General features: G+C 42.3%; 9 non-coding genes across 9 annotated transcripts; 4 read left to right on the top strand and 5 right to left on the bottom strand.

Moving 5' to 3' along the window:
- Positions 1 to 6,291: 6,291 nt before the first annotated feature.
- Positions 6,292 to 6,364, bottom strand: TRNAM-CAU (transfer RNA methionine (anticodon CAU)). Its single transcript has one exon. It is a non-coding gene; the product is annotated as a tRNA-Met (tRNA).
- A 3,075-nt stretch (positions 6,365 to 9,439) lies between these two features.
- Positions 9,440 to 9,512, bottom strand: TRNAK-CUU (transfer RNA lysine (anticodon CUU)). The gene has a single exon. It is a non-coding gene; the product is annotated as a tRNA-Lys (tRNA).
- Positions 9,513 to 10,065: 553 nt separating this feature from the next.
- On the top strand, positions 10,066 to 10,139 carry TRNAN-GUU (transfer RNA asparagine (anticodon GUU)). The gene has a single exon. It is a non-coding gene; the product is annotated as a tRNA-Asn (tRNA).
- Positions 10,140 to 13,676: 3,537 nt separating this feature from the next.
- On the bottom strand, positions 13,677 to 13,749 carry TRNAK-CUU (transfer RNA lysine (anticodon CUU)). The gene has a single exon. It is a non-coding gene; the product is annotated as a tRNA-Lys (tRNA).
- An 86-nt stretch (positions 13,750 to 13,835) lies between these two features.
- On the bottom strand, positions 13,836 to 13,908 carry TRNAV-CAC (transfer RNA valine (anticodon CAC)). Its single transcript has one exon. It is a non-coding gene; the product is annotated as a tRNA-Val (tRNA).
- An 898-nt stretch (positions 13,909 to 14,806) lies between these two features.
- On the top strand, positions 14,807 to 14,880 carry TRNAN-GUU (transfer RNA asparagine (anticodon GUU)). The gene has a single exon. It is a non-coding gene; the product is annotated as a tRNA-Asn (tRNA).
- Positions 14,881 to 15,973: 1,093 nt separating this feature from the next.
- TRNAV-AAC (transfer RNA valine (anticodon AAC)) lies at positions 15,974 to 16,046 on the bottom strand. The gene has a single exon. It is a non-coding gene; the product is annotated as a tRNA-Val (tRNA).
- A 7,603-nt stretch (positions 16,047 to 23,649) lies between these two features.
- TRNAE-CUC (transfer RNA glutamic acid (anticodon CUC)) lies at positions 23,650 to 23,721 on the top strand. Its single transcript has one exon. It is a non-coding gene; the product is annotated as a tRNA-Glu (tRNA).
- A 3,400-nt stretch (positions 23,722 to 27,121) lies between these two features.
- Positions 27,122 to 27,193, top strand: TRNAE-CUC (transfer RNA glutamic acid (anticodon CUC)). Its single transcript has one exon. It is a non-coding gene; the product is annotated as a tRNA-Glu (tRNA).
- The last annotated feature ends 694 nt before the right edge of the window (positions 27,194 to 27,887 follow it).

Below are 27,887 nucleotides of genomic sequence, written 5' to 3'. Positions count from 1 at the left end.
AGGAAAATAACGTGTATGTTAGAATGTGCAGTGTCTGCGTTATGACCGCGTTGTAGCGCAGATATTATACAATGCGCATAATATGAACTTAGCCTTTTTCCAAGTGCACTACTCAAATCCTGCTGATTTCAAAGGGTGTTTAACTTAATGCACCACTCTGGGATCAAATGGGAACACTCAGCCACATTTATCAAGGAAATCAAGAGAATGAACAAAAACATTTTCTCCTTATAGTCAGAGATCACCTGGTTTTAATTGTGCTGTAATTACTGTACAGGGAGTAAGTCTGGCAGAAAAGGGGTCTAAAAATCCATATACCTGGCTAACCTATACTGGGGCACATATACCTGGCTAACCTATACTGGGACACATATACCTGGCTAACCTATACAGGGGCACTAATACCTGGCTAATCTATACTTGGGCACCTATGGCTGGCTAACTATACAGAGACACCTATACCTGGCTAATATATAACCTATTGCTGGCTAACCTAAACTGGGGCACCTATACCTTTGCTAACCTATACTGAGGCACCTATAGCTGGCTAACCTATAGTAGGGCACGTATAGCTGGCTAACTATACTGGGGACACCTATACCTAGCTACCTATACTGGGGCACCTATACCTGGTGGCACCTATACCTGGATACAGCATCATGGAATATGTTGGCGCTATATAAATAAATAATAATACCTATAATGGCCTCAATTCACTAAGCTTTATCAAACACTTTATCAAAAAAGTTAAATCTAATTTTGAATTCACTAAGGTGTTATATATTTATCAAATGTTTTATGGATAAAACATGCAATAAATCTATAACACCTTAGTGAATTCAAAATTAGATTTAACCCATGAGGTAAATTATCAAACATTTGATAGTGTTTGATACAGCTTAGTGAATTGAGGCCATTGGGGTACCTATGCCTGGCTACCTATACTGGGTGGCTAAATGCCGCATCACCAATACACCAATAATGCAAATTTTACACTCTCGCCATAGAAGCAATTTAGCCTAGAAACTGCCCTGGATTAATTTCTGAGATAGACAGGTGGTGTTATTGTCTTATATTGTATGCTCTTATCCTGTAATATAGTACTGCTGATCTGATAGTTTCAGTCAGCGTGCAGTCCAGGAATCCAGGGTTTTATCCTGCCGACTACTCTCTGCACCTCCTGCTGACCTTAACATATATGCTGCTGCCATTGACGCCCTTTGGGTTTGATAAGTATCTTCTTTTTTTTTACTGCTGTGATGTGTTTAAAGGGAAGGTGCAGGCAAAAAAAAAGAGTTTCACTTACTGGGGCTTCTACCAGCCCCATGCAGCCACTCACTGCTGCTCCAGTCCCCCGCTGGCAGCTAGTTTAGTTTTTGCCGACCTCGGAGGTCGGGGGCCGCATTGAGTACATTTTTACGCATTCTCGCTAGTGCAGGAACATTAACACATAAATTTTTACGCGTTAGTGGTGCAACGAGTAAATTTTTACGCATTGCACCACTAACGCGTAAAAATGTATGTGTTTTGATTTGATTTGTTTTGCTTCAGATTTGCTTTATTTATCTCTGAGTTTAGGAGTGTATGGTCTAGAAGCACAGGCCAAACATGGTTTCATCTGACAGCATATGCTATCGCTTACCTGCAGAACCACTGCATTCATGCAGAACAAGGTCTACATCATTAACTACCAGTGTGACATCAGCCTACTCATCTGGTGAATTGCTATTTTCTCCCAGCACAGCAGAGTGGCGCAGCGGAAGCGTGCTGGGCCCATAACCCAGAGGTCGATGGATCGAAACCATCCTCTGCTATCTTTATGTTTTCTGCAAAATGTTTAATAATTTTTAGCAGTATTTATTTTAAACCAAATATCTTCCTACATATTAATGTTTGTAATGAAACCATATAATTTGGGACAAGGCAATATTGTTTACAAAAAAAAAACAAAAACAAAAAAAACACCCAGACATAGATTTTTTTTTTCCAGCAATTACACCATTGTAACTTTTTTTTAATTTTTTTTCATTCAAAGAGATGTGAAGTGTCTTTAAAAGAAACCTGTAATGTACCCCCCCCCCCCCCCGAAAGTTTCACTTACCTGGGGCTTCTGCCAGCCCCCTTTACCGTCTCTTAACGATCCTCTGATCACCAGCCACGGCTCAGTTTCGTTATCGTAAGTTGATGGCGCCTGCCACGCATGTCCTTGTCCGTGCTCCCCTAGCCGGGAGCACCCTGCGCAGGTGCAGTACATAGTTTTCTCATACTGCGCCTATGCAGGACGTTCCTAGCGACAGGTGCACAAATAAGGATGGCGCGGCCAGGGCCACGCAGGCGCAGTGGCCTTCGACAACGAAACTGAGCTGCGTCAGGGGACCGGAGGATCGTTCAGAGATGGCGCGGGCACAGGGAGGCTGCATGAGGCTGGCAGAAACCCCAAATAAGTGAAACTTTTTTGAGGCCCTTACAGGTTTCCTTTAAGCAAAACAGAGAAAAATATTTCTTTAATTTCCCCTCTCTGCTCTTTCTAAAGTTCTTTTTAGTACAACTGAAAAATGTGTAATGTTTCCATTAGACACTGCCTCAACCCACAAATTATAATAATAGTGTTACTATTATCGCTACAGTTGTTTTTTCTTAATTTGCAATTGGCACTGTAATTAGTGATAATAGCAAAACATGTTACATAGTTATTTTGGTTTGAGAAAACACATACAACCATCGAGTTCAACCAGTGTAAAGTACAACCCCAGTCTGCTCCCTCACATATCCCTGTTGATCCAGAGGAAGGCGAAAAAACCCTTACAAAGGCATGGTCCAATTAGCCCCAAAAGGGAAAAATTCCTTCCCGACTCCAGATGGCAATCAGATAAAATCCCTGGAACAACATCATTAGGCATTACCTAGTAATTGTAGTCATGGATGTCTTTCAACGCAAGGAAAGCATCTAAGCCCCCTTTAAATGCAAGTATAGAGTTTGCCATAACGACTTCCTGGGGCAATGCATTCCACATCTTAATCACTCTTACTGTAAAAAACCCTTTCCTAAATAAATGGCTAAAACGTTTTTCCTCCATGCGCAGATCATGTCCTCTAGTCCTTTGAGAAGGCCTAGGGACAAAAAGCTCATCCGCCAAGCTATTATATTGCCCTCTGATGTATTTATACATGTTAATTAGATCTCCTCTAAGGCGTCTTTTCTCTACAACCCAGTTTATCTAACCTTTCTTGGTAAGCGAGACCTTCCATCCCACGTATCAATTTTGTTGCTCGTCTCTGCACCTGCTCTAAAACTGCAATATCTTTTTTGTAATTTGGTGCCCAGAACTGAATTCCATATTCCAGATGTAGCCTTACTAGAGAGTTAAACAGGGGAAATATTATGCTAGCATCTCGAGTTTTTATTTCCCTTTTAATGCATCCCAAAATTTTGTTAGCTTTAGCTGCAGCGGCTTGGCATTGAGTACGATTATTTTAACTGGTATTGTTAGCAATTATATAACTATTTAAAAGGAATGTCTAGTGATTTTTTAAACTTTTTTTTACTGAATGGCTTAGCCCTGCACTATGTTAAAACAAATATTTTATTTAATTTAACTTGCACCTGTCAGGTTTCAGGTGACTGCAGAATTCTGGTAACTGTTTTTTTAGCAGCATCCCCAATCCCTCATCGGCTTTTATTATTATTATTATTATTTTTTTTTTATTTATATAGCGCCAACATCTTCCGTAGCGCTGTACATAGTACAAACAAATAATGGGGAACAAATATACATAAGAAATACAAGACACTGTACAGTCGTGACATTGAATAGAATAAATACAGATACATACATAGTTGATATGTAGTTGGTACATGTACATATGTTAAAATTACAGCAGTATGAGAAACACTAGGATGAGGTCCCTGCCCTTGCGAGCTTACAATCTAGAGGGTAGTGGGGAGGAAACAAAGGGGAAGGAAACACCAGGATTAGTGGGTGAGCCAGTGTGCCTTCAGTGCTGCCTATAGCAGCAGCTGCCTATAGCTTGATGCTACTACAACAAATGGACAGTGTGAGAGTGCATATATATCTGTACCTATGGGTGTATGACTAGAAGCACAGCCAAATTTGACCATTGCTGACATCATATGCTGTTGCCCACCTTCAGAAATGTTCACTTGCTATGGCATTGCCCCCACTCTCCTCCAGCGAATCCCTGTGCCCACCTGAGTGCCCTCCCCTGCTCAGTAGCATACAGTTAACTGTTTCTAGGCTCCAGCAGTGTGCAATAAACGGGAAAGGCCAGCTCTCTGCAGCAATGCTGTGTTACTGGGAGAATGAATTACACAGAGTGGTGCACACACGCAGTGTTGCTCCCCCTCCTGGTTCCTTTTTAATTGTAGCATAACAATCAATAAGGAGTGGGTGGTACTTTTTGCTAAGAATTATTTAATTGTGTGTGCATTTTAAAGAGGGGTTTGTCAACCAGAAAATCAAATTGCATTTACCCGCTGCTGTGTTTAGCCTGCTACTTTACCCTGCATTGCAAGCGCTCCAATCTATTCAGAAATGTTTCTGCTGTAATAAATCTTATCTCAGTCGGCCTGGCTCTATTTTTTACATTGCCGACGAGAAGGAAGCTTGTCATCACCCCTCCCACATGAAAAATTCCATTCACAGAATTCTCTTTATTTACTATATAAACAAAACGTGGACAGTGCAATACATCTGCTATGTAAGTAAAGCAAATAGTTATCTACTTATATATGTGTGTTTTTTTCTGATATAGTATGGCTGTCCCTGCTGCTTTAACCACCTTAGCGGTATGGACGAGCTCAGCTCGTCCATTACCGCCAGAGGGTGCCGCTCAGGCCCTGCTGGGCCGATTTTGATAAAATAAAAAGCAGCACACGCAGCCGGCACTTTGCCAGCCGCGTGTGCTGCCTGATCGCCGTCGCGAGCAGCGGCAAAAGAAGGTCCCCCCAGCCGCCCGAGCCCTGTGCAGCCGGAACAAATAGTTCCGGCCAGCGCTAAGGGCTGGATCGGAGGCGGCTGACGTCAGGACGTCGGCTGACGTCCATGACGTCACTCCGCTCGTCGCCATGGCGACGAGGAAAGCCAAACAAGGAAGGCTGCTCATTGCAGCCTTCCTTGTTACTTATGCTTGCCGGAGGCGATCGGAAGAACGCCTCCGGAGCACCCTCTAGTGGGCTTTCATGCAGCCAACTTTCAGTTGGCTGCATGAAATAGTTTTTTTTAATAAAAAAAAAACCCTCCTGCAGCCGCCCTGGCGATCTCAATAGAACGCCAGGGTGGTTAAAGGGAATAAAAAGAAAAAAATTAAATTATTCCACCATTTTCAGCCATGGTTTTAAAATAAACCATGCTATTGTAGATAAAACACACACATTTTATTTGCCAGTTTGTCTTGGTTTGTCCCTAGTACAATGTATGGTGACGACATTATATTTGGAAGTATACTTTATTGTTTTTGGTGTTCTTATTTTGCTCATTGTAAAATGCTAAGTCCCTAAAGTATTAATTTATGTATTGTCTTTTAAATTACATAACTTTGGCATTTTTTTCTCAAAGATAAAACAAGTTTAATTAGAACACATGGAATACCTGTTGAATACACTTTACATATTCATAGATTATCGTGAAGTATATATTTTTTTCTGTCATGTGCCCCAATGGCCCCACCAGCTCATTATTATAATTATTTATATAGCGCCAACATCTTCCACGGCGCTGTACAGAATATTTTGTCTTGTAACTTAACTGCCCCTCAGAGGGGCTCACAATCTAATCCCTACCATAGTCATATTTCGATGTATGTATTGTAGTCTAAGGTCTATTTAGGGGGAAGCCTATGAACTTATTTGTGTGTTTTTGGGATGCGGAAGGAAACCTGAGTGCCTAGAGGAAACCCATACAGACACAGGGATAACATACAAACTCTGTGCACATAGTGCCCCAGCGGTGATGTGAATTAGGCCAAGGTGAATGAGCTAACCACTACACCCCCCATAAAATATGTATTAACTTGGAATTATTGCCACCAGATTTATTGTTCCTTACCTTTAGTGAGTAGGTTCCATATAAAAAAAAAAAATTGGTTCATCCCTGCCGAATTTCAGTTTCTATAAAAGCAGATTAGTTACATTTTGTGATCATCCCAGAAAAAAAACTGTTATAAATCACCCTATGACATTAAGATGTACATGGAAGGTATTGTTGCTTTTGGTGATGTTTTTCTGATGTGACCTGTACCAAGAGCTCAGAAGGAAGGCTTTAAAAATAATTGTGCCCCGTGTGAGGATCGAACTCACGACCTTCAGATTATGAGACTGACGCGCTACCTACTGCGCTAACGAGGCAGCTGACTGATCACATCTACATATTGATAGCAATGGAAATTGGGTAGAGGTACACAGCTCCTAATACAAGCATCTTGATTGTTTTTAAATACATTAAAAACAGACAGTCCTCAAATTACAAGCAACACAAGTAAAAAAAGGTTTCAGAGATGCAAAGTTCCCATCATGCTAGATGTTTGGTCCTACATATTATGCTAGCTACTAAGCAGTGCATAGCAGCCCACTGGATATCTCTTTTTTTGTGTTAAGTTTCTTTTTATTTCAGGTATTATGACTACTGAACTGTAGCTATTAGACTGTTGGACTAATGTTCCCTTATGGATCCTATCATCATGATAACTTACAACTATGCAATTTAGGTAGTTATTATGCTTTTAGTATATGTTCAACTCTTTCCTACTTCTATTATGTATGCTTCGTTATAGTGAGCATGCAATGCTAATATCATTAATGTATTAAAGTATTCATGGTACTTTATTTTGTAATAATTGCTACCTATCTGCTAATCTCTTTTTGTTATGTACATTTTTACTAATTTTCAATAAAAATTATTGATAAACAAAGTGATACAAACGAAATAATTTATCCACTTTTAACACAGGACTCAACTTACAAACAGATTCAACTTACAAACAATCTCCCGGAACAGAACATGTGTGTAAGTAGAGGACTAGAGGACTCCCTGTACAAACAATGCACTAATTCCTAAAGTGTAACTGTCGGGCATAAAATCAAAAATCAATTCTTTATTTTTATCTGGTAAACAAGTAATAAGGATACTAACCAGGCAATCCAAAAGTTTAAATCTCTATTACTTTTCTTGTTGTTATATGATCATTACCTAGTTTACTTAACTCTTATTTGGTACACACAAAATTTGGTACACAAAAAGGAAGTTGCAGGGCATGCTGGGTTGTCTTTTTTTGCTTTTGTACTCCCCCTCTGTAACGATTTGTGTCAGCAAAGAGCAGAATTCTGATTATAAGGTGATCTGCAGTATCACCTATAATGCAGATGTATACCTGATTATATGGTGATCTGCAGAATCACCTATAATACCGGTATATCAGAAGCTGTGGTGACAACAAATAGCAATGTGATTGGTGCAACAGTAGTACTGATAGGTTTAGCAATACCTCACCAGAGGAGCTGGTGGGTACTAACAGTACAGCGCCCCTCACCAGAGTCAAGGGCCCTCTGGTGAGAGTAGAGTGGTCAGACAGATCGGGTTTGGCAACAGACAGACAGATGCAGTACAAAATCGGAAGGCAGAGACTGGAAGGTATAAACAGGCAGAGTCGGCAGCAAGATCAGATGGGCAGAGGTACAGAATCACTGAGCAGAAGAGTAGTCAGAACGAGCCACAGTCATGCACAAATAATAACACAGTAGTATAATATTTAAGGCTATCAAACAATTCCTATCTTGTGTGAAATCCCCGGTTTCCTCCCGGATCAAAGCACACCGGAACTATCTAAGGGTTTGAGCGCTAACACCAAGTATTCGCAACAGCAGACAAGTTGCGAGTGATTCAGCTAGGCTTATGAAGCAGAGGAGACCCTTCTGGCACGCCCCCTCCAATCAGCCAATGTGGAGCGGCGAGCGTCTCCTCTGACGTTAGTCGACCGGCCGGTCAGCTGACGCGCCTCCTCCCCTTATAAAGGTCTTGTCTGTGCGCGCGCGCACGCGACAAAGCAACCCTATGTGCAACTGACAGACCCGTCCTCGGCGTGCTAGACGCCTGAGGCACGGATACAACGCTAGACAGGGAGCTGGAGGCAGCTGCGGTGGTAGTGCTGTTCACCGCGGCTGCCTCTCCAACGTTTGTTACACCCTCAGATTTACTGGCTGAAGCCTCTTTACCTCCTGTTTTCCCCTCCACACCTCTGTTCCTCTCTGATTGGCCGATATTTCTCATGCTGAGACAATGCACTTTCTATAGTGAAGGGCGGGCAAATAAGACAGGGGAGACTAAGGGAGGAAATTCCCTCAGAATTGACCTCAAAATAGCTACACTTAAAAAGGGAAATGCTAAGAAGGATTTTTTCTTTGTTTACTGTAGAAAAATCACTAAAATCAAAATGTGGACAGTGCAATACAAATGTTATGTAAGTAGAGCAATTATTTATCTACTTATATAAGTGGTTTTAGGCCTCTTTCACAGTGCGACGTTAAAGTCGCACGTTAGAAAATGCTTTAACCTGGACTAACGCACAGCACTATTAAGTCTGTGCAACATTCACAGTGCACACGTTGCGTTGTGTGTAACGTGTAGCAATATTTAGAGAGTGCTGCATGCTGTGCGTTTAGCAATAAATCTGCTGCGTTGTGTGTGTTGCACATGCTCAATAATGTTTTTTTTTATGTAACGCATTCGCCGTTTTCGTTCCATCCCAGAGCGACGAAAACAACGCACCAAACGCAGGGCTAAAGAATGTACTATAACGTCTAAGTTGCATTAGGGGCATATTTTACGACCTTAACGTCGCATCAAACGCAACGTCCCACTGTGAAAGAGGCGTTATTCCTGGGATAGTATGGCTGACTAGCCCAGAAATGCATTAACCATTTCACACCTAGAACTTTTTTTTTTTTTGTTATTTTCGATGTGCCTTTAGTTTGTTTTTGACTACTTACAATACTGTAGCATGAAACAACAAAATGTGTAATAACAAAAACAGAACAATACATTTTGTACATGACGACAACTTTGTGTGTAGGAAAGTTGTAACTTCAGTTGTTTGTAAGTTGGGGACTGAAATTTGACATCTGTTTCATCACTCATAGTTTAAAAATAAAATTTCTTGCTGTAGATAAAAATCAAAAATTGTATTTGTCTATTTGTGTTGTCCTATATTAAATCTTCAATTTTAAGCTCTAAATATAAAGATAAATATTAATTTGTCTACAGACCCTCTTATTTTTTGAAGTGTTGAATTTTTTACACTGAATATAAAGGAATATTCAATGTAATATGTAATGTAAGCAGGAAATTGTAAAAAGTCCTCAGAACTCTTGAAAAAAAGGAATAAGCAGACATTCATAATTGTATAAAGTAACAGGATAAAAGGAAATCGCCCAACGTGGGGCTCGAACCCACGACCCTGAGATTAAGAGTCTCATGCTCTACCGACTGAGCTAGCCGGGCTATATGCAACAACAGGCACTCTTCCATTTCTGCTGCTAATTAGCAAATGTGTAATGAGTTGCACATTTGGTAATAAAACATCTAATTGTTTCTGCCCGGGGACCTTTCGCGTGTGAGGCGAACGTGATAACCACTACACTACAGAAACCACATGAAATGCTAGAGCAGGATAGAAATGTTCCAAATGTTGACTTTATCAATTTATTTTTTTGCGCTCAAAATGAAATTTTTGCCCTAATGCATTAAACACAGCAAATAATGAACATGAAACACTATAAGACCTATTCTGTTCTAAAATGACAGTGACATATAAAACATGTTTTGTTGCTGTGCCTCAATATATAAAATTTAGGGCAATGTGTTGTCATAAAATGCACCAAACCTGGAAAACCTGAAGAAGGCAGAGAATGGATTTGCGGTAGACCAACACCATAGTACTAAAAAATAGTCCGTGCTGAGATTTCAAAGCCAAAACTTACTCAGAAGTGTAGAAACATAGCATGTATACACAGTGGCACCTCTACTAACTGCAGGGCAGCAAAGCTATACAGCTGTCTCTGTGGCGCAATCGGTTAGCGCGTTCGGCTGTTAACCGAAAGGTTGGTGGTTCAAGCCCACCCAGGGACGCTTTCTTTAATCAACCTGATTCCTATTACTATTCTTGCAAGTAACCAAATGCTACGGATTACCATAAAGTATAAGGATAAACAATGAGGGGTTCTGACTGAGTCAGACGACCAACAAGGATTTATAAAAATATCAAAAAACTTTATTTATCACATAAGAAAAAATGTATCAAAACTTAACAAGACAACTTTGTTAAAACCAAGAAAGGTTTTAACACCTCGCTCTCTACTTACGCCATCCAACACACACACGTCCATACACCACTTTCAGCCTGACCAATGATATATTGGACTATAGATGAAAAAAAAAATAGATGAAAAAAAAAAAATAGATGAAAAAAAAAAATAGATGAAAATGCAACAATAGGAAAACCATTTCTGAGGATAATGGCAAATTAACTAAAAGTATTTACAGCATGGCTAATTCAAAATAATTACATACTGTCACAATTTAAAAAAAACATTTTTTTCTTTACATTTTCAAAATCCATTTTCTCAAAAACCATAAGATCTTTTTGATTTTTTTTTATTTGTTCCCACTACTCCCCTTAACATACCCAGCAGATTTAGTTACGATAGCATGTATGGGGGCTAAATTCGGTGGTACAGTATAATTTCGTTATACCAAACTCTGATCTAGTTAACATTTAACGACGTTAAAGTCGCACGTTAGAAAGTGTTTTAACGTGGACTAACGCACAGCAATATTGTAACGATTTGTGTCAGCAAATAACAGAATTCTGATTATAGGCGATCTGCAGTATCACCTATAATGCAGATGAATACCTAATTATATGGTTATCTGCAGAATCACCTATAATACTGGTATATCAGAAGCTGTGGTGACAACAATATATTGTGATTTGGTACAACAGTAGTACTGATAGGTTTAACAATACCTCACCAGAGGAGCTGGTGGGTACTAACAGTACAGCGCCCCTCACCAGAGTCAAGGGCCCTCTGGTGAGAGTAGAGAGGTCAGACAGATCGGGTTTGGCAACAGACAGACAGATGCAATACAAAATCGGAAGGCAGAGACTGAAAGGTATAAACAGGCAGAGTCAGCAGCAAGATCAGATGGGCAAAGGTACAGAATCACTGAGCAAAAGAATATTCAGAACGAAATAGGGTCATGCACAAATAATACACAGTAGTATAAAGATTAAAGCTATCAAACAATTCCTATCTTGTGTGAAATCCCAGGTTTCCTCCCGGATCAAAGCACACCGGAGCTATCTAAGGGTCTGAGTGCTAACACGAACTATTCGCAACAGCAGACAAGTTGCGAGTGAATCAGCTAGGCTTTTGAAGCAGAGGAGACCCATCAGGCACGCCCCCTTCTATCAGCCAATGAGTAGTGGCGAGCAGCTCCTCTGACGTCAGCCGACTGTCCGGTCAGCTGACGCACCTCCTCCCCGCATAAAGGTCTTGTCTGTGCGTGCGCGCATGCGACAAAGCAACCCTATGTGCAACTGACAGACCCGTCCTCGGTGTGCTAAACGCCTGAAGCACGGATACCAAGCTAGACAGGGAGCTGGAGGCAGCCGCGGTTGTAGCGCTATTCACCTCGGCTGCCTCTCCAACATTTATTACAAATATTAAGTCTGTGCAACATTCACAGTGCACACGTTGCGTTGTGTGTAACGTGTAGCAATATTTAGAAAGTGCTGCATGCTGTGCATTTAGCAATAAATCTGCTGCGTTGTGTGTGTTGCACATGCTCAATAATGTTTTTTTTTTTAATGTAACGCATGAGCTGTTTTCGCTCCATCACAGTGCGACGAAAACGGCGCACCAAACGCAGGGCTAAAGAATGTACTATAACGTCCAAGTTGCATTAGCGGCATGTTATACGAACTTAACGTTGCATCAAATGCAACGTCCCACTGTGAAAGAGGCCTTATTCCTAAAATAGTATGGCTGACTAGCCCAGAAATTCATTAACCATTTCACACCTAGAACTTGTTTTCACATTATGGACTAGAGCAGCTTTGATATTTGTAGTTATGTCCATATTTAATCAGTTAATCAACCATTGTGTAAATTTTTTTTTTGTTATTTTCGATGTGCCTTTAATTTGTTTTTGACTACTTACAATACTGTAGCATGAAACAACAAAATGTGTAATAACAAAACCAGAACAATACATTTTGTACATGACGACAACTTTGTGTGTAGGTAAAGTTGTAACTTCAGTTGTTTGTAAGTTGGGGACTGAAATTTGACATTTGTTTCCCTACCTCTCAAGCCCGCTGTCTGGGTGTCACCCTGGACTCCGCACTCTCCTTCATTCCCCACATCCAAAACCTCACAAAGTCCCTCAACTTCCACCTTCGTAACATCTGTAAGATTTGCCCTTTCCTGACCTCTGCCACCACCAAACTCCTCATCCATGCCCTCATAATTTCCCGCCTTGACTACTGCAATGCCCTACTGTCTGGTCTCCCTATGACCCGAACAGCCCCACTGCAGTCCATCATGAATGCGGCAGCCAGAATTATCCACTGCTCCCATCGCTTCACCACGGCAGATCCCCTCCTTGGATCCCTCCACTGGCTTCCTATCCAGTCCGGAATCAGATTCAAGATACTGTGTCTGACCTACAAATCTGTCCACAAAACCTGTCCAACCTACATTTCCGATCTTACTCAGAGGTACACACCTAGCCGCTCACTCCGCTCTTCCAATGAACTTCGCCTAACCGCCCCCCCGCATCACCCAGTCCCATGTACGCCTTCAGGACTTCTCAAGAGCTGCTCCAACACTATGGAACTCCCTACCTCCACCCATTAGGGCAGCCCTCTCCTTCAACATCTTCAAGAAAGCCCTCAAAACTCACCTTTTCACTCTGGCCTACTACCCCTCACAAGTGCTCTAAACCCACAGCTGAACTCTGGTCCCCTACCTTCCGTGTCCCAACCGCTCCCTCTAGATTGTAAGCCTTTGGGCAGGGTCCTCCTCCTTTTGTGTCCTACCTGATCATGCACCTCCATTACTGTGAACCCATGCTATGCATCTGAGGGAACCTAACTTGCCTAATCTCCATGCTCCCCTCCAGTGACTAACCATTACATTGTACTCATACTGTGCGGCATGATCTGGTCTTTCTTGTATTCAGGTATTGTCATTTTGCTGTATGTCACCCTTAAATATTGTATGTATCCCTATTTATTGTCCAGCGCTGCGTAATATGTTGGCGCTTTAGAAATACAATAAATAATAATAATAATCTGTTTCACCATTCATAGTTTAAAAATAAAATTTCTTGCTGTAGATACAAATCAAAAATTGTATTTGTCTATTTGTGTTGTCCTATATTGTATCTTCAATTTTAAGCTCTAAATATAAAGATAAATATTAATTTGTCTACAGACCCTCTTATTTTTTGAAGTGTTTACATTTTTTACACTGAATATAAAGAAATATTCACAGTAATATTCAATGTAAGCAGGAAATTGTAAAAAGTCCTCCGAACTCTTGAAAAAAAAGGAATAAGCAGACATTCATACTTGTATAAAGTAACAGGATAAAAGGAAATCGCCCAACGTGGGGCTCGAACCCACGACCCTGAGATTAAGAGTCTCATGCTCTACCGACTGAGCTAGCCGGGCTATATGCAACAACAGGCACTCTTCCATTTCTGCTGCTAATTAGCAAATGTGTAATGAGTTACACATTTGGTAATAAAACATACAGTTGTTTCTGCCCGGTTTCGAACCGGGGACCTTTCGCGTGTGAGGCGAACGTGATAACCACTACACTACAGAAACCACATGAAATGCTAGAGCAGGATAGAAATATTCCAAATGTTGACTTTATCAATTTATTTTTATGTGCTCAAAATGAATTTTTTGCCTTAATGCATTAAAGAGAACCTGAGGCGGGGTTCTTACATCGCAATCCTTAGACAGAGGCTGGGTCTGCCTATAGAGCCCAGCCTGTGTTGCTCGTTAGTTTCCTCCAAAGACCCCCCTACGCGCCGTCAGACCCCATAAAACACAGCCGCGTTATGCAGCTGTGTTTACCTCACGAATGTCAGTCTCGGCTGCTCCCCCGCCTCCTGAATCGCTCCGGTCCCTGCCTGCGGCCCTTTCCTCCAATCAGCGGGGAGGGAAGGGACGTGGGTGGGGACCGGAGCGATTCAGGAGGCGGGGGAGCGGCGAGACTGGCATTAGTGAGATAAACACAGCCTGCTGCGACACGCTGCGTGTCGCCAGCGCGGCTGTGTTTTATGGAGTCTGACAGCGCGCAGGGGGGTCTTTGGAGGAAACTAACTAGCAACAGAGGCTGGGCTCTATAGGCAGACCCAGCCTCTGTATAAGGATTGCGATGGAAGAACCCCGCCTCGGGTTCTCTTTAAACACAGAAAATAATGAACATGAAACACTATAAGACCTATTCTGTTCTAAAATGACAGTGACATATAAAACATGTTTTGTTGCTGTGCCTTAATATATAAAATTTAGGGCAATGTTGTCATAAAATGCACCAAACCTGGAAAACCTGAAGAAGGCAGAAAATGGATTTGCGGTAGACCAACACCATAGTACTAAAAATAGTCCGTGCTGAGATTTCAAAGCCAAAACTTACTCAGAAGTGTAGAAACGTAGCATGTATACCTTCAAAGTGGCACCTCTATTAACTGCAGGGCAGCAAAGCTGTACAGCTGTCTCTGTGGCGCAATTGGTTAGCGCGTTCGGCTGTTAACCGAAAGGTTGGTGGTTCAAGCCCACCCAGGGACGCTTTCTTTAATCAACCTGATTCCTATTACTATTCTTGCAAGTAACCAAATGCTATGGATTACTTCATGTGATCACTAGTAAAAAAGACAATATACTGTATTTTCATGCCATACAGTACATAAGCTTTACTGATAAATACATTTCAATTCTCTTGTGCTTGAAAATAATCAGTCAAGTTTATGAAAATGACACTTTCCTTTGGAAAACCAGTGAAACCCTGGCTCGAAGATACTTATCAGGGCATCTTCACAAATAAAACGAAATGCAAGTGAGAGGAATAAAGGCAAATACTTTATGCAGCGCAAGTGCAATGTTCACCTGTAATGCTGCAGACACTGCTTACATACATATGCCTATGATAGGTATTATACTATGAGCCCATCAGAGGGGCAATTAAGCGAAAAAGTATATACTTTATACAGTGCTGCGTAAGATGGCAGTGCTATATAAACATTTAAATTCACTTTAGTGAAAAAATCAGCCTGCCAGTTCTGTTCAGCCACTGGCAGGCTGATCACTGGGGCCGGATGTTTACAGGGATGGGAGCTCACGCTCGTGCAAGCTCCCACAAGATGATGTCATATGGCGTCCTGGAGCAACAACAGCGCCTCTCTGCCACCACCAATCTGCATTAGGCAGTGGCAAGTGTTTAAAGGACAGGTCTGAGGTAAAAAAAACCAAAAAAAAAAAAAACCCGGAGTATAAAAGCCACGGCAAGGGACAGATAGGCTGCCAGGGGCTGGAGGAAGCCCCAGGTAAGTAGATTTTAATAAGTGTTAGTATGCTTGCCACTATATATACACATGTCTATCTCATCTCGAGTACCAGAACAGGTCACCAGTCACAGAGCTGTGCCTCTCCAACAGCTGAAGCAACTGTGTGGTCTAGAATGTTTGCTCAGCAATATGAACACCAGCTGTCAGCAACACTGGGCTGGGAGCTATTTACCACTAATCACTTGCTCACACATTATCGAAAGATGTGTTCATTCCATAACAAACAATGCAATAACGTGTGTTTTGTATTGATGCACACAGTGTGCGCTGCGTCATGCAGTGCATATAGTGTGATAGTTCAAAAAGGAAAAAAAACCTGTTTCCGCCCGGTTTCGAACCGGGGACCTTTCGCGTGTTAGGCGAACGTGATAACCACTACACTACGGAAACCATTGTGAGCATGTTTCAAGAGCTCCAGCACACCCTCTGATTTTAAGAACAGAAAAGAAAGGTATAATAAAGACCACTAAATGTATTCTATGAATGACATTTTTATAAAACTACTGAGAGTATAAATTACATTTTAATTAATACTTAGCTACCAGATATAAGATAAAATAATCTCGTATAAACTGAGATCATGGAGGAAGAGAGAACAAAACAATTAAAATAATGAAAATGACAATACCAAAGCTGTTTGTAGCCCTAAAAATGCCGCTATCCTATCTTTTCCTGTTTGATGTTTATTGATGTGTTTTTATGCACCTCTATGTAACTAAGATACAATTTAAGGCCGTTTTGATTTCTTATGTTATTATGAAATCGTGCCTTATGCTTTGCTGTTTTGCTGTCTTTTTACTACTTGAAATTAATAAAAATTATTGAACAAGAAAATAATGAAAATGGTTTAAAAATTGGAAAAACTGAAAAAATCTAGTAAAAACAAACAAACAAAATAATAATAAAATGTATGTGAAAGGGTACCTGAAGTAACATGATGAGATACATGTGTAGAATGTAAACAAGCCACAATCCCACTCAGAACTTAGAAAACACCTGTAGTGGGAACGAGCCCTTCTTGTTAGTTTTTCAATTGCAAAATGCTGAAAAGGTATTCTAAGAGAAAATTATCTCTTAGGGGAAAACTCAGGAGAAAAGGTTATTGCATATGGGCCAAGGTCTCATCTTCTGTTTTAAATAACTTTGAAGCACTCTGCAGGTGAAAAAGTACCAAAAAGTAGTTGAAAAAGTACGGTTAAAATTATTCAGTGCTGCATAATATGTTGGCGCTTTATAAATACAATAAATAATAATAATAATTCTGAGTATTTACGTGCTCGCTGGTGGCTTTAACCTCTTCAGGACTGCAGTGCTAAACCCCCCTAGTGACCAGGCCATTTTCAGTAAAATGTGCCACTGCAGCTTTAAGACTAAGCTGCAGCTCCGCACAACACAGCATACAAGTGATTCCCCCCCCCCCCCTTTTCTCCCCACCAACAGAGCTCTCTGTTGGTGGGGTCTGATCGCCCGCATATTGTTTATTTTTTTTTAAACAAATATTTTTGTTCCTGTTTTTATTTAAAAAAAGTATGTTCCTTTAACAATATTCCCTCCCTCCCTCCCCACAGCCAGCAAATTGTGGCGATCGGCTGTCATAGGCTTCTGCCTATGAGAGCCGATCACTCTCCAGTGTCCCAGGGGGACAGTCGTGTCACACGGCTGTCCCCAGTATATCGCTGCTGCCGATCGCAGCGCTGTACACGTAAATAGACGGTGATCACGCCGTCTAACAGTCTCCCGAGCGCCGATAGCCGCTCAGAGACTGAAGGCGTGGCGGAGCTCTGCCCCCCAAGCCAGAAATGCGCGTGCAGCCTGCGCGCGATCTCCTGCAAAACAGAGCCCCAGGACTTTACGCCAATCAATGTTAGGCGGTCCTGGGGCTGCCGCCGTGGCCACCTCCATCGGCGTGACGCGGCCGGCAAGAGGTTAAAGGTATTTTATTGATATGGTAAGGAAATATCACCTAGGAGAAACGTCAAAGAAGAAGTGATTGGAATATGAGCCGTTATGTAATAATCCAAGTGCAAACTTTATTTTACAGTATTGCTAATAAAAATCCAAGCCTGGCTTGCTAGATCACATAAGTTCTCTACTTATCTTGTGTTTTCTAACGGGGAGAACCAATCAGGTGTGCAATGCCTTTTTTTGTATGTTTGTTTGTTTCACTTTACAGCGCATTATGTAAATTAGCTTCCAGTTTGGGAAGAAAAAAAATGGTTTCTGCCTGAGCCAGGGACCTTTGCATGTTAGGCGAATGTGATAACCGCTAATTAGAGATACTATGGTGCAAGAAGTAATGGGAAAAGTCTATATCAAATGAAGACAAGGCAAGACAGACTATTTATCATTATAGTATTACTGACATTATTACATGATGTCTCTTGCTCACTGATAGATAAAAAGATGGAAGATATGACTGTTCATCTAGTACCAAATACATCCCGTTCCTACATACATAGAAGGAAGCAATCATCAGGCCTCTCCTCAAAAAACCTTCCCTAGACCCAAATGCAATGACCAGCTACACACATGTCTCTAACCTTTCTGGTTAAGGTAATTGAAAAAGCCGTATTCCTCCAGCTAGAAGCCAAAATCTTACAAAACAACAGTCATGACCCATTCCAGTCTGGTTTCAGGAAGCATTCCAGCACTGAAACTCATCTAAATCTGCAACCACCTGCTCATGGCAAGAGACAGAGGAGAGTGCTCCATCCTGATACTGCTAGACCTTTCTGCAGCCTTTGATACAGTTGACCATGACATCTTGATAAGCAGGCTACAGGAATACTGCGGCATTGATGGCATAGTTATTCAGTGGTTCCAATTCTCGAGTGGCAGAACTCAAATTGTGTGTATGGAACCCTTCCTGTCCACCTCTGTACCACTTAAGTATGGGGTGCCCCAGGGCTCAAATCTTTTCTCCCCTGCTTTTCACAATTTTACATGTTACCGCTTGGAAAACAAATCCAAAAACACGGCCTGACATACCACTGCTATGCTGACGACACCCAATTATATCTTTCATTCAAGCCTGGTGTGACAGACCCAACTTGTGACGATTAAGGTGGCCATACACTGGTCGATTTGCCATCAGATTCGACCAACAGATAGATCCCTCTCTGATCGAATCTGATCAGAGAGGGATCGTATGGCCACCTTTACTGCAAACAGATTGTGAACCGATTTCAGCCTGAAACCGTTCACAATCTGTTGTGGTGGTGGTGCTGCTGCTGCCCCCGCCCGCCCGCATACATTACCTGCTCCGCCGGCACGACTCCAGTCCCCCGGTCACCGCTGCTCTGTCTGCGCTCTGGTCTCCAGGTCCGGCATGCCTCACTTCTTCTAGCCCGGCAGGAAGTTTAAACAGTAGAGGGCGCTCTAATGTTTAAACTTCCTGCCGGGCTAGAAGAAGTGAGGCATGCCGGACCTGGAGACCAGAGCGCAGACAGAGCAGCGGTGACCGGGAGACTGGAGTCGCGCTGGCGGAGCAGGTAATGTATGCGGGCTCTATTGCGTCGGTCGTCGGGCACTCGAACGCCGCTAGCGATGCGCTCTTTACCCGCGGGCGATCGACGGTTATTTTCCGCACGGCGCGATCGACGGGATCGGACGAAATGGATCGAAATTCGGCGTGTAGCGTGAACGATTGGCAGCAGATTCGATCCCAGTGATCGAATCTGCTGTCGAAACGGGCACAAATCGGGCCAGTGTATGGCCAGCTTTAATGCCACAACTCAGATGTCTGATTATTGGTGATCTGCGGAATCACCAATGATGCAGACGCTATACCCGATTATGTGTGATCCGCAGAATCACCAATAGTACCAGTATAGCAAGACCAAGAGCAGAGTATGTAGTGTTTGGTGCAACCGTAACTTTAATAGTTTTTACAGGACCTTACGATAGGAGTTGGTAAGGTACAATCTGGACACAAACAAGACAGATTAGACATAAGGCTCCCCAGTGGGGCTGGGAAGAACGCGGACAGAGAATACGGAGATAGTATAGCTAGTCTCTGCCAGGGATGCCGGCGAGAGACAAGAACCAATCAGACAGATAATCACAGATATTCACTAGATAGCAAACTAATCCTATCAGAGGAGCTAGCTTAACTGGCAGCAAGAAGCTACCCCAGGCCTTTCCAGTGGAACAGGAAAGGTGACACAAGGGACTTAGACCGCTTTGGTAAAACCTTTCAGTTTGGGAAGACCTCACCAGAGGGGCTGGTGAGGTACTATCAGTACACGAAGCGTGCACTAGCGTACAAGCTCCAGCAAGCTGGAGAACAATACTGGAGAGGCTGAAACTCCGAGGAGCAGGTGATTCAGAATCTAATGCAGGCAAGAGACAACAATACTACAATAACAGATACCCCACAGAGCAGGTAATTACGGCTGCATACAGCCTAGCAGAAATATAAGACCAGAGGAGCTGGCGTAGCTATACCTCACCAGTGGCGAGGAGGGCCCACAGGTGAGTAGAATGATCAGGCAGGCAGAGGCTCAGCAATAGGTAGGCAGATTGGCGAAAGTACAGGATCAGAGGCAGGATCAGAGTCAGAGGAAATAGCCAAGAGTCATACACAGGAGATCAATACAGTAAATAATATCCTAATCTTGGGTGTGAGGTCCCTGGTCTCGACACCCTGGAACTGGTCTAAAGTATAACACAGCAATGATACAGAATCCTAATCATGGGTGTGAGGTCCCTGGTCTCGACACCCTGGAACTGGTCCGAAGTATAACACAGCAATGATACAGAATCCTAATCTTGGGTGTGAGGTCCCTGGTCTCGACACCCTGGAACTGGTCTAAAGTATAACACAGCAATGATACAGAATCCTAATCTTGGTCTGAGCGCTGACACACAAGCGTTCACGACAACAGACAGCGCCAGACTGAAGCCGGAAGGCTTAAGAAGCAGAGAAGACCTCACTGGCACGCCCCCAGCAACAGACAATCCGGGGCGCCGTGAGTCTCCTCCGCGGTCAGCTGATGAGCTCTCTCCCAGAATAAAGGTCCTGTCTATGCGCGCGAGACAGCGTCCTTACAGACAACAGGTAGTTCCGTCCCCGGCGTCTTAGACGCCGGAGGGACGGACAGAGGCCCCGAGGCAGCCGCGGTGGCAACGCAGCCCGCCGCGGCTGCGCTTATTACATCACTACAACTATAAACACCTGCTGAGGCAAACTCTAGCAATTTGATAAGTGACAACTGGCTGAGACTAAATACAGATAAAACTGAAGTCCTTCTGATTGGAGGGCAGCTCATGACAACAAAACAACTTAACTTGTTGTCTTCACCACTGGGAATAGGAGGCACAAATCTACACAGCTCTGAGCATGTGCATAGCCTGGGAGTTCTAATTGATGGGGATTTAATCTTCAGAACTCACATCTCTGCTGTGGTGAAATCATGCTACTTTCACCTGAAGAACATCGCAAAAATCAAGCACCTCATCCCCCCAGAAGATCTGCCAACCTTAGTCCATGCCTTCATTATATCCCGACTAGACTACTGTAATGCTCTCTACACCGGCCTTCCAAAAAAGGACTTGTACCGCCTACAGCTGATACAGAATACTAGACTGTTAACCAACCAATCCCGTCACTGCCACATAACACCAATCCTGCACTCCCTTCACTGGCTACCTATAAAATGGACGGTCCTATCCAAGATCGGTCTACTGACATTTAAATCACTTCATAATCTGGGCCCTGGATACATGAAAGAAATGTTATAGCTGCATAGCAATCCCTGCAATCTCAGATCCACAGGTTCTAATAATCTTGTTATACCCAGAGTCCACCGGGAAACTTTTGGTCCCAGAGCCTTCTGTCATGCTGCTCTTACATTATGGAACTCCTTACCTCAGCAGATCAGGACAGCTCCATCTCTGGACGTGTTTAAATCCAGACTGAAAGCCCACCTGTTCAGTTTGGCATTTTCAGAAATAAAATTTTTGTTGTTGTGTGAATACTTCATCCGACTACCAACTACTGAATCTGAGATAGTCTAAGCGATTTGAGTCCTATGGGAGAAAAGCGCTATAGAAATGTTATTGTTATAGATACATAGATGACATTACATTAACTGGTTTGAGACTGTGAGTAGTTAAAACTATTGCCTAATACACATGATGAGATTTTCTGGAAGATTTCCTGCCAGCTCGATTATATCCAACCTGTCCGATCGTATTTCCGATCGATTTACCATAGAAATGAACGGAAAATCGATCCGTAAATCGATCAGGAATTAGATCGGACAGGTTGGAAATATTTGATCTGGCAGGAAATCATCCAGAAAATCTAATCGTGTGTATTAGACATGAGACACACTTAAAGAGAAGTACATGGAGGCTGCCATATTTATTTCCTTTTACACAATACCAGTTGCCGGGCAGCTCTGCTGATCTCTTTGGCTGCAGTAGTGTTTAAATAACACCAGAAACAAAATTGTGGCTAATCTAATCCCTCTCCCCTCCCCCCCATCTTCAAGTAATCACAAGTGTAATTCAAGGTTATTAGGGCTGGTTCAGACGGACGTTTGGAGGCGTTGCGTTTGCTGGCGTCGCGTTCAGCAGCGTTTGTGTGCGTTTGGATGCGGTCGCGTTTTTTCTTCCCCTAGGGGGACATTAGCCGTCGCGGTTTACCTCCCCTGGAAGCTACATGTAGCTTCCAGGGGCTCCTTGAACGCCAGGGAAAATCGGGACCCAAACGCCGCGTTTGTGTAAACGCGCTTGAAAGCTTGGTACAAACGCTCCCATTCACTTGAATGGGAGCGTTTAACACCAAGCCCTGAACGCTGGCTGTAAACGCTCTGCAAACGTCCGTCTGAACCAGCCCTTATGCTGTTGCCTTATCTTTTAGAGCAAAGAGGAAGTTCTGAGTTTAGCTTTAATCTTGTGGTTGATGCAAATTCCTGTGAGAAAGCAATGTTCTTGTGTTTCTGCTGCATTGTTCTTGTGTTTAATTGTGTATGGTTCTTCATTAGCATTGGGGGAAGGTATACAGTTCTTCATTAGCATTGGGGAAAGGCATACAGTTCTACATTAGCATTGGGGGAAGGTATACAGTTCTTCATTAGCAATGGGGGAAAGTATACAGCTCACTACTTGCATAGCTACTGGCCTGACTAATAAAGTGACTACACTGCCAAACTCCTTTGTATGCTATGTGTAGGAGGGCAATTACAATGATGGGAGGACCATAAAAGGGACACTATGGGGTATACTCACAAAAGAACATTCAAATTTAGGTGCACAGGCCACACACATAAACTTTAGCAGATGTTATGCAAATTATATAACGCATGCTACGGTATTTGCATAACTCATGTTACACAACATGCATTGTCTGCATAACTCGTGTTACAGAAATTGCAAAATGTCCATTACAATTCACTTGCACAGACAGCGCATGCACATTTTAATGGACGCTACGCAAACGACATAACGCACGTTATATGTTTTATGTGCAACAAACGTAAACCAAGGTGCTTGTTCACATTTAATGCGTTTTTAAATGTGCTTTGTAAAACAAAGAGAAAGGCTACACTCACACTGGGGCATTACAACAGACAATATAATAACATTGCTAAGTCAATGCATTTATATTTTAATGGTACGTTCAGCCCATTAACAGTGTGTTGTGGTGGAATCCAACGTGAGGTATGCTGTGCAGTGCTGGACAACATGTTCATGTACAGTTGCAGGGAAAAGCACTTTGCGCTCACTGTATGAGTGTAACGCATGGTTCAACTTTTTCCTACCAGGTTAGAGATGACAAACCTACATATATAATGTGTACCAAATGGCACTTTAGACAAAAAAACCCACTGTGCATAATAGAGTTTATAATGCAGAATGTGGGGGAAATTATTAATCAATCAATCAATCAGCCAGGATGCAAGTTTATCACCTATACCCCCAATAAATGATCAGAGAGTACTCCTGCTGCTCTGAAGTAATAACACATATGCAATTGCTGTCACCTTCCCTGGTGGTCTAGTGGTTAGGATTCGGCGCTCTCACCGCCGCGGCCCGGGTTCGATTCCCGGTCAGGGAACAAGGATTTTTTTTTATCCCCGTTTGCAGTTTCCTAGTAACAGCTATGTTAAACTGATCACCACATAGTTAAAGAAAGAAGAAGAAGTGCATCATCTATTTTGTTTTGTTTTTTCCCCCCCAAAGTTACAGATAAGTTTATGGTGAATCAGAACTTTATTTTCTAACAAAGGCAAGTAAGTTGGATGCAGAGGTTGTGTCAGTGATCTCTACACAGCATCGTAGCATTACTTTGTTTTTTTGTTGGCCTCCATTTTCGAAAAATGGTTTGATTGTTTTTGTCTAGTGTAAATCTAGCTTTAAAGAGACACTGAAGTGAAAAAAAATATATGATATAATGAATTGGCTGTGTACTATGAATAATTACTAGAAGATTAGCAGCAAAGAAAATATTCTCATATTTTTATTTTCAGGTATATAGCGTTTTTTCTAACATCACATCATTCTCTAATATGTGCAGATTACACAACATTCAGCATTCAAAATGATTCTTTCAGAGCAGTCTGTGAACTAATGACCTCTCCTCTGGCAGAGGAAAAGTAAAAAATTAAATAACAGTTGAGATAATAAAAGTCAGAAAACAGCCCTCTCCACGACTTTGAAAGTCGTAGAGCTTAATGGCTTTTTTGTATAGAGATAACAACTGGAGTTTCTTAACTCTTCCTGTACTGGATACAATTAGACTGATGTATCTGATCTTAATGTTTTATTTCTTAGCTGTACTACACATACAAATCATAATATCATAATTTTTTTTTTCGCTTCAGTGTCTCTTTAAATCCCTATTTATTTTGTATTGGTGCCTTAATGGTCGTTCCTGGGATTACCATTTCTAAACCATCAATATGGAAGTCTCAAATACAGAAAGTGAGAAGAATCTCTTTCAAAACTTGAAATAATGGTAACCCAGGGGATTTGTTCCACAATCCAAAAACAGTTATAATAAAATAGTATAAAATTAAAATGTAAACAAGACTTTTACTACAACTAACAGAATCATTGCCATCTGTTGGCTCGTCCCAACCTTTTTAGTGGCTTTAACAAGAAACTTATCCAATTAGTTACTTTTGAGGATTTCACGAAAATGTGACTTTGCACAGTTTCTACACCCAGATTAAGTGCAATTAAGTGCAATCCTGCAGCACCAAAGGGAGAAGAACTATTGGCTCAGTTGTGATGACGTGACGCATGCATACTTTTTTTTGCTTCTTTTGTATACCAAGACGTTGCTTGTATATCAAGTCAAAATTTAAAAATGTTTCTGCTTGTATTGCAAAGTGCTCTTAAACTAAATTACTCTCAATCCAAGGTTGTACTGTATGTATTTTCAGGATTATAAGAAGTACATGGAGAAGTACATGGAGGCTGCCATATTTATTTCCTTTTACACAATACCAGTTGCCGGGCAGCTCTGCTGATCTCTTTGGCTGCAGTAGTGTTGGAATAACAGAAGAAACAAAATTATGGCTAATCTAATCCCTCCCCCCATCTTCAAGTAATCACAAGTGTAATCCAAGGTTATTATGCAGTTGGCTTATCTTTTAGGTTGCTTTCACAGTGGGACGTTACAGGCGCACGTTAGTGCAGCCTGTAACGCAGCCCCACCACACAGTAATGAAAAATCAATGAGCTTGTTCACACTGCCCACGTTGCGTTACATTGTAACGCAGAAAAGTGCTGCATGCTGTGCGTTATGCGCGGCTAAGCCGCGTTAGACTGTTTGCACATGCTCAGTCATGTTGGGGAGGAGAGGAGAGCGGCCGGGCACATAGCTAATTAATATTCACTGCACTCAGTGACGTGCAGTGTTTACTTCCTGGAGCGGCCGCTCTGTGCGACGATTGGCCGGGCGGGATCACGTGATGCCGCATGCGTCTAAGAGTATGCATCACGGACGCCAGAGTGAGCTGCACAACGCGGCTCACTCTGACGTCCACATCAGAGAGCACCAGGCGTTGTGCTAGGGGCACGTTATGTGCCCTATAACGTCCCCTAAACGCAACGTCCTGGTGTATAACTAGCCTTAGAGCAGAGAGAAAGTTCGGAGTCTGTAATCTTGTGGTTGATCTATACCTGATTTAAATTCCTGTGAGAAAGCAATGTTCTTGTGTTTCTGCTGCCCTGTTCTTGTGTTTAATTGTGTATGGTTCTTCATTAGCATTGGGGGAAGATATACAGTTCTTCATTAGCAATGGGGGAAAGTATACAGCTCACTACTTGCATAGCTACTGGCCTGACTAATAAAGTGACTACACTGCCAAACTCCTTTGTATGCTATGTGTAGGAGGGCAATTACAATGATGGGAGGACCATAAAAGGGACACTATGGGGTATACTCACAAAAGAACATTCAAATTTAGGTGCACAGGCCACATACATAAACTTTAGCAGATGTTATGCAAATTATATAACGCATGCTACGGTATTTGCATAACTCATGTTACACAACATGCATTGTCTGCATAACTCGTGTTACAGAAATTGCAAAATGTCCATTACAATTCACTTGCACAGACAGCGCATGCACATTTTAATGGACGCTACGCAAATGACGTAACGCACGTTATATTTTTTATGTGCAACCAATGTAGACCAAGGTGCTTGTGCACATTTAATGTGTTTTTAACCACCCTGGCGTTCTATCAAGATCGCCAGGGCGGCTGCATGAGGGTTTTTTTAAATAAAAAAAAAACTATTTCATGCAGCCAACTGAAAGTTGAGAGCGGCGGCGATCGGGCAGCACACGCGGCTGGCAAAGTGCCGGCTGCGTGTGCTGCTCTTTATTTCATCAAAATCGGCCCAGCAGGGCCTGAGCGGCACCCTCTGGCGGTAATGGACGAGCTGAGCTTGTCCATACCGCTAAGGTGGTTAAATGTGCTTTGTAAAACAAAGTGAAAGGCTACACTCACACTGGGGCATTACAACGGACAATATAATAACATTGCTAAGTTAATGCATTTATATTTTAATGGTATGTTCAGTCCATTAGCAGTGTGTTGTGGTGGAATCCAACGTGAGGTATGCTGAGCAGTGCTGGACAACATGTTCATGTACAGTTGCAGGGAAAAGCACTTTGCGCTCTCTGTATGAGTGTAACGCATGGTTCAACTTTTTCCTACCAGGTTAGAGATGACAAACCTACATATATAATGTGTACCAAATGGCACTTTAGACAAAAAAAACCACTGTGCATAATAGAGTTGATTGTGCCAAAAATAATTCCGGGTACAACTCACCGTTGTACTTGGTGAAATAAATGATTCTGATTATGCAGAATGTGGGGAAAATTATTAATCAATCAATCGGCCAGGATGCAAGTTTATCACCTATGTCCCCAATAAATGATCAGAGAGTACTCCTGCTGCTCTGAAGTAATAACACATATGCAGGTGCTGTCACCTTCCCTGGTGGTCTAGTGGTTAGGATTCGGCGCTCTCACCGCCGCGGCCCGGGTTTGATTCCCGGTCAGGGAACAAGGTTTTTTTTTTTATGCCTGTTTGCAGTTTCCTAGTAACAGCTATGTTAAACTGATCACCACATAGTTAAAGAAAGAAGAAGAAGTGCATCATCTATTTTGTTTTTTTCTCCCCCACAGTTACAGATAAGCTCATAGTGAACCAGAACTTTATTTTCTAACAAAGGCAAGTAAGTTGGATGCAGAGGTTGTGTCAGTGATCTCTACACAGCATCGTAGCATTAGCTTTTTTTTCTGTTGGCATCCATTTTTGAAAAACGGTTTGATTGTTTTTGTCTAGTGTAAATCTAGCTTTAAATCCCTATTTATTTTTTATTGGTGCCTTAATGATCGTTCCTGGGATTACCATTTCTAAAGCATCAATACAGAAGAATCTCTTTCAAAACTTGAAATAATGGTAACCCAGGTGATTTGTTCCACAATCCAAAAACAGTTATAGTAAAATAGTATAACATTAAAATGTAAACAAGACTTTCACTACAACTAACAGAATCATTGCCATCTGTTGGCTCGCCCCAACCTTTTTTTGTGGCTTTAACCAGTTGCCGCCCGCATCACGCCGATGGGCGTGGCCGCGGCGGCAGCCCCAGGACTGCCTGACACCGATTGGTGTAAAGTCCTGGGGCTCTGTTTTGCAGGAGATCGCGTGCAGGCTGTGCGCGCATCTCCTGCTTGGGAAGCGGAGCTCCGCC

The sequence above is a fragment of the Hyperolius riggenbachi genome, chromosome 3 (assembly GCF_040937935.1).
Source record: "Hyperolius riggenbachi isolate aHypRig1 chromosome 3, aHypRig1.pri, whole genome shotgun sequence".
Classification (NCBI taxonomy): Eukaryota; Metazoa; Chordata; class Amphibia; order Anura; family Hyperoliidae; genus Hyperolius; species Hyperolius riggenbachi.
Note: the sequence above shows the minus strand (reverse complement) of the source record. Positions and strands in the feature narration are given on the sequence as shown.